The sequence below is a fragment of the Dendronephthya gigantea genome, unplaced genomic scaffold (assembly GCF_004324835.1).
Source record: "Dendronephthya gigantea isolate DGI-Jeju-01 unplaced genomic scaffold, DenGig_1.0 000057F, whole genome shotgun sequence".
Lineage (NCBI taxonomy): Eukaryota > Metazoa > Cnidaria > Anthozoa > Malacalcyonacea > Nephtheidae > Dendronephthya > Dendronephthya gigantea.
Window position 1 is genome coordinate 1,251,284 of NW_021163067.1, and position 9,054 is coordinate 1,260,337.

The window sequence follows — 9,054 nt, forward strand, 5'->3', positions numbered from 1 at the left end:
TTTCCATTAATGTAATCAAAACATTTGGCAAAACAAATTTTTAATAATGATTATATAATATTTAACAATGATCATGTCTTTGCATTATTTATTATAATTCATTCATTTATTATGTAAATATAAAATTTATATTTGTACATATTATATACACAACAGGATTAAGAAACAGTTAATATACATCCAATAAACAAGTGAAAGTACTGTAATTAAAAATATTTCAAACAAATATACAGTAGTACACTTTGTGTAAAAATCAAACATTTTTGTCTACAATTTGTCTTTCAGCAAATTTAGGAAAGCCCTTCTTTCTTCCATTTCCATGTTTAGCCTTTTTTCCCGTTCACCAGCCTCCATCTCAAATTTTGCCTTTTCAAATTCAAACTCTAATTTTCTCTGATGTAACTCTTGTTCTTTAAGGCTTGCTTTTCTTTCAAATTTAGCTTGCATCACTTGAAATACAGAAGTCCTGCTGACTCGCTTCTTTTTTTGAGATTCTAAAATTAAAAGGAAAGCAAATACCTGTATAGCCAATGCAAACCTTTATTATGGCTTACCATAAAGTTTCGTATAGTATTCTTCAGTTGAATTAACCCTGTACAAAAGTATATGTCTTACCTTGTGATAATGGTTTACTATGGCAACTAGACTCTGTATCATCTTCATCTCTGACTCCGCCATAATTTTCTTCATCATTTGAGTTACTAGTGTTTAATCCTGGTCTATCACTACCGTGCCTTCTCTCTGGAATAACCAATTTTGGCATTAAATATATCAAAGACCCCAAGTAATATTCATCTGCAATGTATCATGTTTTCATTAATACAACCTACTTGTCATTCCAATTAATGCTGCCTCCCTCATTTCCAGTCCTTTTGCTACCTTCTCTTTCTTTTTTCTTTAGCAATTTCTCTTCCTCTTGCCTTCATATCTTTTAGTTCTTGCATATCTCTTCTGTAGGTACTCACATCCTCAAGCAACTGCTGAAGTTCCGTATAATCCTCTTCTGTACCAGATCTGAACAAAGTCAAGTTCAACTTTTAATCTGAATCAGAGCTGTGAAGAAAATTCTACATGTAATTCAAGAAAGGGAATCAAAGCTTTCTATCTATCTATATCTATCTATCCCTCCCATCCCCCAGCCCCTCCTCTCCTCTCCCACTCTCAGCTTGAACTTAAAGGTTCCTTTATACTAGAAAATTTGAGCAAGAGTTTTCAGAGCCATACTGAAATACACAATCTAAAACATCAGGCTAAATTTCAACCCAAGGTTTATAGTGGCAAATTGACCCCTTGATATCAGACAGTGAATGACCCACTTGTCCATTGTCATTGGGAACAACACGGGAACTATCATTCATGTACAATTACCTTTTAAGAGATTTCTTATCACTCTGGTTGTATTTTTCAAATAACAGATTTAGCCACTCTTTGCATCCCCTGCCTTTCAATTCCACTGGTTTTATCTGTTGTACTGAACACCTCCTGGCTTAGGGCTACTGCTATGTTATCCCAGTTGCAGGGCGATGATGGTCTTCTTGCAAGGACTTCTTTGCACAACATAGTATCATATTGCAGAACGGGCCAACGAAAGGAAGCCATTTCCTGAAAAGAATTACTAAAAAACTTAGTTCTTGACTTGACATATGTCGCCAAAAAGATTTTGTTTAAATGTATAATAAGTGGCTCATAATTATCACTTAAAAATAAATGTTTAAAGGTCATATACCAAATATTTCATTTAATAATATAATTAAGGAACAAATTTTAGGCCATATACCTGAACTTGAACGCTGAAAATAGCAAAAAAATCTTGCAGTATCTGACTTTCCTCTAGGAGGACCTGTCGATGTTAAAATGTGAACCGCAAAATTTACAGCAAGCACTTATCACGTGACTTCTTGACGTTTGTGGTGAAAAAAAAACGCCAATCTTAAGGTCTCGAATGGTGTTTTGAGAGGGAAGATTTTAGCGGATATCCTAAACGGGTATTCACATGCTACGAAAACATGAACGTAAAGCTGATTTTTCAAACACACATCTTCGATAATGATGCAGCTCTTCCTGATAATTTGACTTGCAATTACAGATTGACAATTATATATTACAATGACAAACACTTTAGGATCCATAAATTATTCTGATTTGAAGCTTAGAAAATCAAAATCAGGAAAAGTGTTTCTTCTAAATAAGTCCTTCAACTTTTTACCGCAATCCTTGGACATTGGATTCACTCTTCAATTCAAGCAAACATCACCATTGGCTTTAATTGGTAACGAGTTTAATTTAATATTTAAAATTCTTTACATAGCTAAATAAATTCATGTAGAGATGGTGCGGCTCAAAAAACATCAATAACAAGACGTTATTCTTAAAAATGTTTATTTAGAAAAACTTTTTACAATGTAATAAACATAGTGAAATAATAACTTTTTACCCGTTATTGTTCAATCTTTTCAACCAGTCATTTGTTCGCCTTGGTTTAACACTTTTGACATTTTTCCTCTACGCGATCAGTAGTGTAATTCGGTAATTGCTTATCTTTATTGAACAAATTATGGTTTTCATCATTAAATCGACTTTCTTATCCACCTTATCCAAAGTCTTAGATAATGGTGCTTCACTTCTGGTCTCCTCATCCCACAATGATAAAGGTGATGGAGGTACAACAACGGCAATGTAGGTATTGCTCGCGTAGGGAATGGTGGTGGTGGGTTGGTATGTCATTTTCATTTTAATCTTCTATTTTCAATTATGTTAAATGAACATGGTAGTGAATAAGGTATATAAGGTTAATGTTCTTTTTGTAAGAATAAAAAACCTCGTCTGGGAAGCAAAGCATGGAAAGTATATTGGGGAATCTCTTTGAAATATGTTCGGTTTTCATCGTCTTTGAGATTGTAAAGCATGGTACCACAGTTTAAGGATATACAGTTGTGGAACTCGCAGGAATTCTTGTCCCCCGCATAGTTATCCGCACGCGCGAAGCAAAAGACCGTGTCATGGCTTCTTTTAGTATAGAAAAAGCTAGGAAAATAGTCAATTTTTGCAGTAAAACAACGATTTTGGCGAATTTCTCTAGTGGATTGGCTTCATCGTCGCGTATTTTATAAAAGGAGTTGGAGCTGCACGTTTTTATCAGGAATTTGTGTAAATAAACCTTTTTGAAACGGGAAAAACTAAAAAAATAGGATTCGAGGAGTGACAGATCAAATCGATGTTGCTGAAGAACAAGTTTTCACAAACTTGAATGGAGTTTTACCTTTTGATATGTTGTTAGGCTACACGGTAGACATTTCATATTAATTACAAGGATTAACTTAGCAGGAAAATACTGCATGTTTTTCTCTTTGTTATCGGCCAGTTACCGATGCCCTAGTGTGTTTGCCAAAACGCATTAGTTTCACAAGCACAAACACAAGCAAATGGCATGCATTCTAAAAAACACAAAATCAATGGAATTAGTATTTCTGTAATTGATAAACTTGATAAATATAAAAGATAAACTGTATTATTTCACATCAATGACAGCTAGATTGTAGTTAAATTTTCAATGGCAAACTTCTATTTAGATTTAATAAAATACACTTGAAATAGTTTTTTGATTTATTTTTCCAATCACTTCTATGATATTTGCTCTGTTTTGTGAAGTATATACAACTATATATAGGTATAGCTAAACCAATCTTTGATCACAAAGCTTAAAGAATGTTTTGGCAATATTAGCAAGATGCATGCAACAATCCAACACATGCATCTGCAATTCACTAGTGCTTTCTGCAAACTTTTCATTGATTAGTACTTTTCCCAGTGGAACATTTCTTGTGAACATGAAATAGCAACCAAACCAGCTTGATAGATACTAATAAAAAAGACACATGAGGACCAACAGTGGCTGAAATTGACTATAAATCACTGAAAAGAATTTATATCCAATTGTGTAATGATACATAAAATTGTATAAACATTTGTGTAATGATACATGAAACTATATAATATCCATTTATTATTGGATTCCCTTTAACAGAAGAATGAAAAGTCCACCCTATAAATCCTCATAAGCACAAAATATACAGTTTATACTTATTTGTCAAACCTCATCACTGACAGTTTATTATTTATCACTTCCTGTAATTTAGTAAAAGGAAAAAAAATATACTTTTATGGTTTTGACAGAAATTTTCATAGACAGACAGAAATTATATGAAGATAAATAAAAAATAACTGGGTATATCTATGACGAAAACACATATTTATCATTTGTATTTGTGCGACCTTTTGTAATTTTAATACACAAAGGCTAAAGCATGAAATTGGATCTTTTTCGCAATTTTTCATAAAAGACGTTCTCTACTGAACGAAAGAAAGAGATATATAAAGCACTTACCATTTTTTTGCAAAATTTTACTCCTCAAATCTCCATAGCTTAAGCAACCTTTGTAAAATAAGCATTTTTAAGCGTTCGAACGCTGTTTTGCTAACAATTTGTATATAAATTCAGCCAGCGACACGGTCTGACACGGTCTTTTGCAATTTGCGTGGCGCGTGGAAAATGGCGTGAGCGTTTGGAATTGAGGGACAGCAACATCAAAGGGTTCCGCCGCAAGTCACATAACTGTATATCTCTAAACTGTGATGGTACTTTATATTTGTAAAGTATCACCTTATCTTTCATTAATTTAAGAAGCGAACACATGCTCAATCCATTGTAAACAAAATGGTGGACACAATTTCCACATCTCTGATTTTTAAAACTTTTTTGGGCTATTTTTGGGTAAATAAATATTCAAAACCCAGATTTCTCTAAAATTTTGATGTTTCAACAATTTTTGTTTTGAGTTTTATATTTCAAAATACTTCTAAGGCTTAGATTTTTAATATAAAAGATTTTACATTGCTAAACAATAAATAAAAGTATTTTTCAACAGTTGATTTTGACTTGCTTCAAATTATTATGTGACTTCTCAGGCAAAGTTTTTTCCACCAAAGAAAAAAATATTTATAGCCAAAATTGACCTATAAATATAGGTTGCTTAACACTGATTTTGAGCTCATTATATTAACAGAAAATTCATCATTGATATAATATAAATTTGAGTAAAACAAATAAGCCTCTGAGGGAAAAATACTGAGATTTTACTAGCATGCTATAACATGGCTTTCAGAAGAACTGCATTTCAGGACTTCTTTTTTCCACTACTGCCTGGCAAAAGGCCAGTTTTTTGTTTTTTATATAGACTATTTATTTTTTTAAAACAAGATAAAAACCATAGAAGATTTTATCTATAAATTAGACTAAATTTATTCATGCCATTCATTAAAACAAGCTCTTAATCTACAAAGGTTTACATTACATTGAGCACATTTATAAACGCTCTCAAAAGTTCTACCCTCTCGTTTTTGCTCTAAGTCTTCACTAAACTATGGCCTTTGACATTTTGACCCACGGGAGTTTCTTTTTTTACGGTTAGTCGGACCGCTAGAAATTCTTTTGTAGCTGTTATAGGTCGAAATAAGTTGGCTTGCCAAGCCGAAACTCTAAGTGTTTCAACTGTTTGCATCGATCAGTCTGCAAATTTTGTAGAATATACGTGTTTACAATTGAAATATTAACAAAAAACCAAGTCAGATACTTCCACCATTTTTTTGATGGAGATCCGACAGGGTAGTAGCTCCTATATTGGTCGTTTATATACTTATTGTAAACAGATATGATGACGGGTTTTTCGCGTTCTTCTGGCACGGCTTTTGTTTTTCCAGTGCGCTCATCCAAAGGGCCAAAAACTTAGGGCTCAAGATCAACATTGGTCGAAAGAATCGTAACTAAGCGCTTATCTTGCCAAACCAAATTACCATTTTGCCTAGTTCTAATTTCACCTTGCTTGAGTTTTATGTTTTTGAAATCGACAGGAAAGTTCTTTCTGTTGTGGCGCAAAGTCGAGCATGCGTAAGTTTTGTTTTCCAACAAATGCTGAAGCAGGGAGATTGAAGAAAAATAATGATCGAAATAGAAATGTCGGTAATCGGTAAGTAGGGTTTTCCCAGAAAATCAATGACTTTGAAACCTTCCGCATCATTTTCGTTGCCATTTTGTTGTTTACCTTAGTAAACTTGAAAACGTGGCACATAGTAGGTATCCGAATCGGCTAACATCCAAAATTTAATACCAAATTTGTTTGGCTTTTTAGGCATATATTGCTTGAAAGATAAACGACCATTGAATTTCACCAAACCTTCGTCAAACGAAATATTTTTTCCTGGTACATAAGCATTTTGAAAAGTGTTTTTGAGCTTTGAAATCAGGGGCCGAATTGTAAGTTTATCCATTGCGTTTTCTTGCCGTGGGTTCGAAATGTGAAAAAATTTTCTCAAAATCCAAAACCGTCTCAAAGGGATTGTAGTTTTGAAGCCAGGATTTGCCAAAATTATATCTGAATCCCAGTAGAGACTGATTCTGGGTAGGCGGTTGATGCCTATTAAAATGTTGAATCCAAAAAATCCAGACATCTCACCGCGGTCGGTCGAAAAATTTTAGTCACCTTTTGAACGAGCATAGGAAATAGTAGCATGCACAACATGGTCAAGAAATTCATCACCGAAAAACAAGTCAAAAAAATATTTAGGGGTAGCATCTTGACCCAACCCATGACAAGGACCAAAGTCGGCAGTGAAGTCTTCAACATTTACACTACTTAAATTATCTTTCCATTCAAAAATATCACATCGCTACTTATCTCGCTATTGCTCTCGCTTTCAATGTCTTCTACTTCGATGTCCAAAAAACCGAAAAAATCTTCTTCGTCTGAATTGCCCACTATTTCTCGCCACGTAATCGCCGATGTTCCCGCTGCGATTGGCTGTCTTTCTTCAACCGTTTCGTCGATCAAAAAGCCCTCAAAATCTTCTTCTTCTCTACTATCGAACATGCGAAGCACTTCAGCCATATTTCAATTTTTCTCGCAAGAGCACGGTTTAAAACACTTGTAACTTGGACAATATTACTTGTACAAGCTTGCACGAGGTCTCATTTGAAAGAGCGGATTCGGGGGATTCTACAGGTGTCAGTTGTTAGGCAACAAACAATGCATGTTTTTCGTATTTGACCAATAGAAATACTGCATCGCTCAGGGCGCATGAGGGTGCAATGCCACTTACCCACTTGCCAATTCCAGGGCGCATGGAGGTGCAATGCCACTTAATGGGTTAAACATGGGAACTGATAATAAGAGAATCTTTGCCCCTTGTAAAATGCGTCCCTTGATCCCTTGACGTCCCTTGATGTTCGCTGGTAGAAAGCCATTTACAAATATATTTGTATTCTCTCCATGGAAGATCCACTCATCCTTTGCCTCATTGTGAACAACACATAAATTTGTTTTTTGAACACCTTCATTCTCTTGACGGGCTTCGTAATCGAAAAAAAAATAATCGTGGGTATCCACCTCCGGTAACTTCCATCGGTGATTCTTCTTCTTCTGACTCTTCATTGAGGTTCGTATTCTTATCTTCCTTCTTTAAATTTCTTCTCCTTTCGACTTCTCCATTCGACTTCTCCATATAGCATAAATGAATATCCATATTGTCAACGGTTACATCACATATTTTACAATGAACTTTTTGAGATAAATGTTTCTGGGGATTCAATTTACACTTTCTCAATGATTTCCCGCATAGAGAACATCTCTTTATACCTTCACAAACCGATTGTGCTTTCCCGATGCATCTCTTGTGGTGTTCGTAGCATGCTTCACTTTTAAATGTTCTTTTGCATTATTTGCAGCTCATACGTGAACCAATAAGACAATTCGTAGAACGAGAACATCGACACATGCAGGGACATATATGTTCATGAGTAACAGCGTATGTTTTCCTACACTGGTGACAATAGTAATTTTTGGCAAAGAAAGCTGGCATGGTTGTCATAACATCGTAATGATCGCTGTGTAAGTACAAATAAATCTGTTTTATATCTAACTGACTGGGTGTGGGAGGAAAAATAATGACATCTTCATGATTAGCAGAGACAATGTTTATCTCATACTCGATGAGGTACTTTTGAAATAATTTAATTTCGGGGATTCCGCTCAGACCTCTAGGTACTTTACCTGCTTTATGTAATTCCTTGGCCTTCTTTCTTTGAAGAGCACTTCGACTATCTTTATAAGATAACATTTATCATCTTTTTCAATCTTTGCAATAGCCACCACTAAAGCACACTAACATCATCATTCTTTATAACCACCACAGATCTCTTCATTCGTAAATGTTTTGAAAGATGGATATCACATTGTTTAGATCCTCGCAAACCTGACGGCATTTCCACATGAACAATGTCCGCAATCACTGTGTCATTTAAAACGAAGTGTTGATTAGATTGTACAACGAGTTCAACTTGAGAAAAAATTTGTTCCGGCGTAAAGTGGGAAATGGGCATGAAGGGTAAAGATATAGGTGTGTCTAATTGGGGAGTACATAAAACAAAGCATACTTGATCGTTCTTTTTCATTCCCCCTTTGATATTTTCGATTAAATGTTAAAAAACTCCACTCTGTGCATCGTCAATATACACCTCTTCAATACTTCGCTTCTTTCTGTTTCCGTCTTCGTTGGATTCACCTCTGGTCTGCGTGTCATCTGTTTGCATGTTTTCCTCATTTACCCTCCAAACCCATTCATTGTCATTATCTTCTAATAACTGTAAAAAATTCTACATTCTACATTCAAAAATTCTACGACAAATTCTCGTCGTTCACTTCCCTAACCCATTCATCATCACTGTCATTATCAACACACTTAAACCAATCGATACCTTTTAATGAATCACCCTTGTCCTCTGGCAACAAATTAATTTTTTCAAAAATAAAAACGATATACACCCCATTTATAAAGACAATATAACATGTGTTTTTATTTTTTATGTACACATGTCTTTTCAACACATGTCTTTTGATCTATACGCCTTTCAACACATGTCTTTTCGATCTGAATTTATTTTTAAAAAAACATTTGTAATTAAAAAGTATAAACAAAAGGGGATGTGAGATTTTACTCATCTAT

The 9,054-nt window shown here is 34.5% G+C and overlaps 1 pseudogene; it reads right to left on the bottom strand.

The window, feature by feature from the left end:
• Positions 1-5,870: 5,870 nt before the first annotated feature.
• LOC114529567 lies at positions 5,871-6,941 on the bottom strand (annotated as a pseudogene).
• Between the last annotated feature and the right edge of the window lie 2,113 nt (positions 6,942-9,054).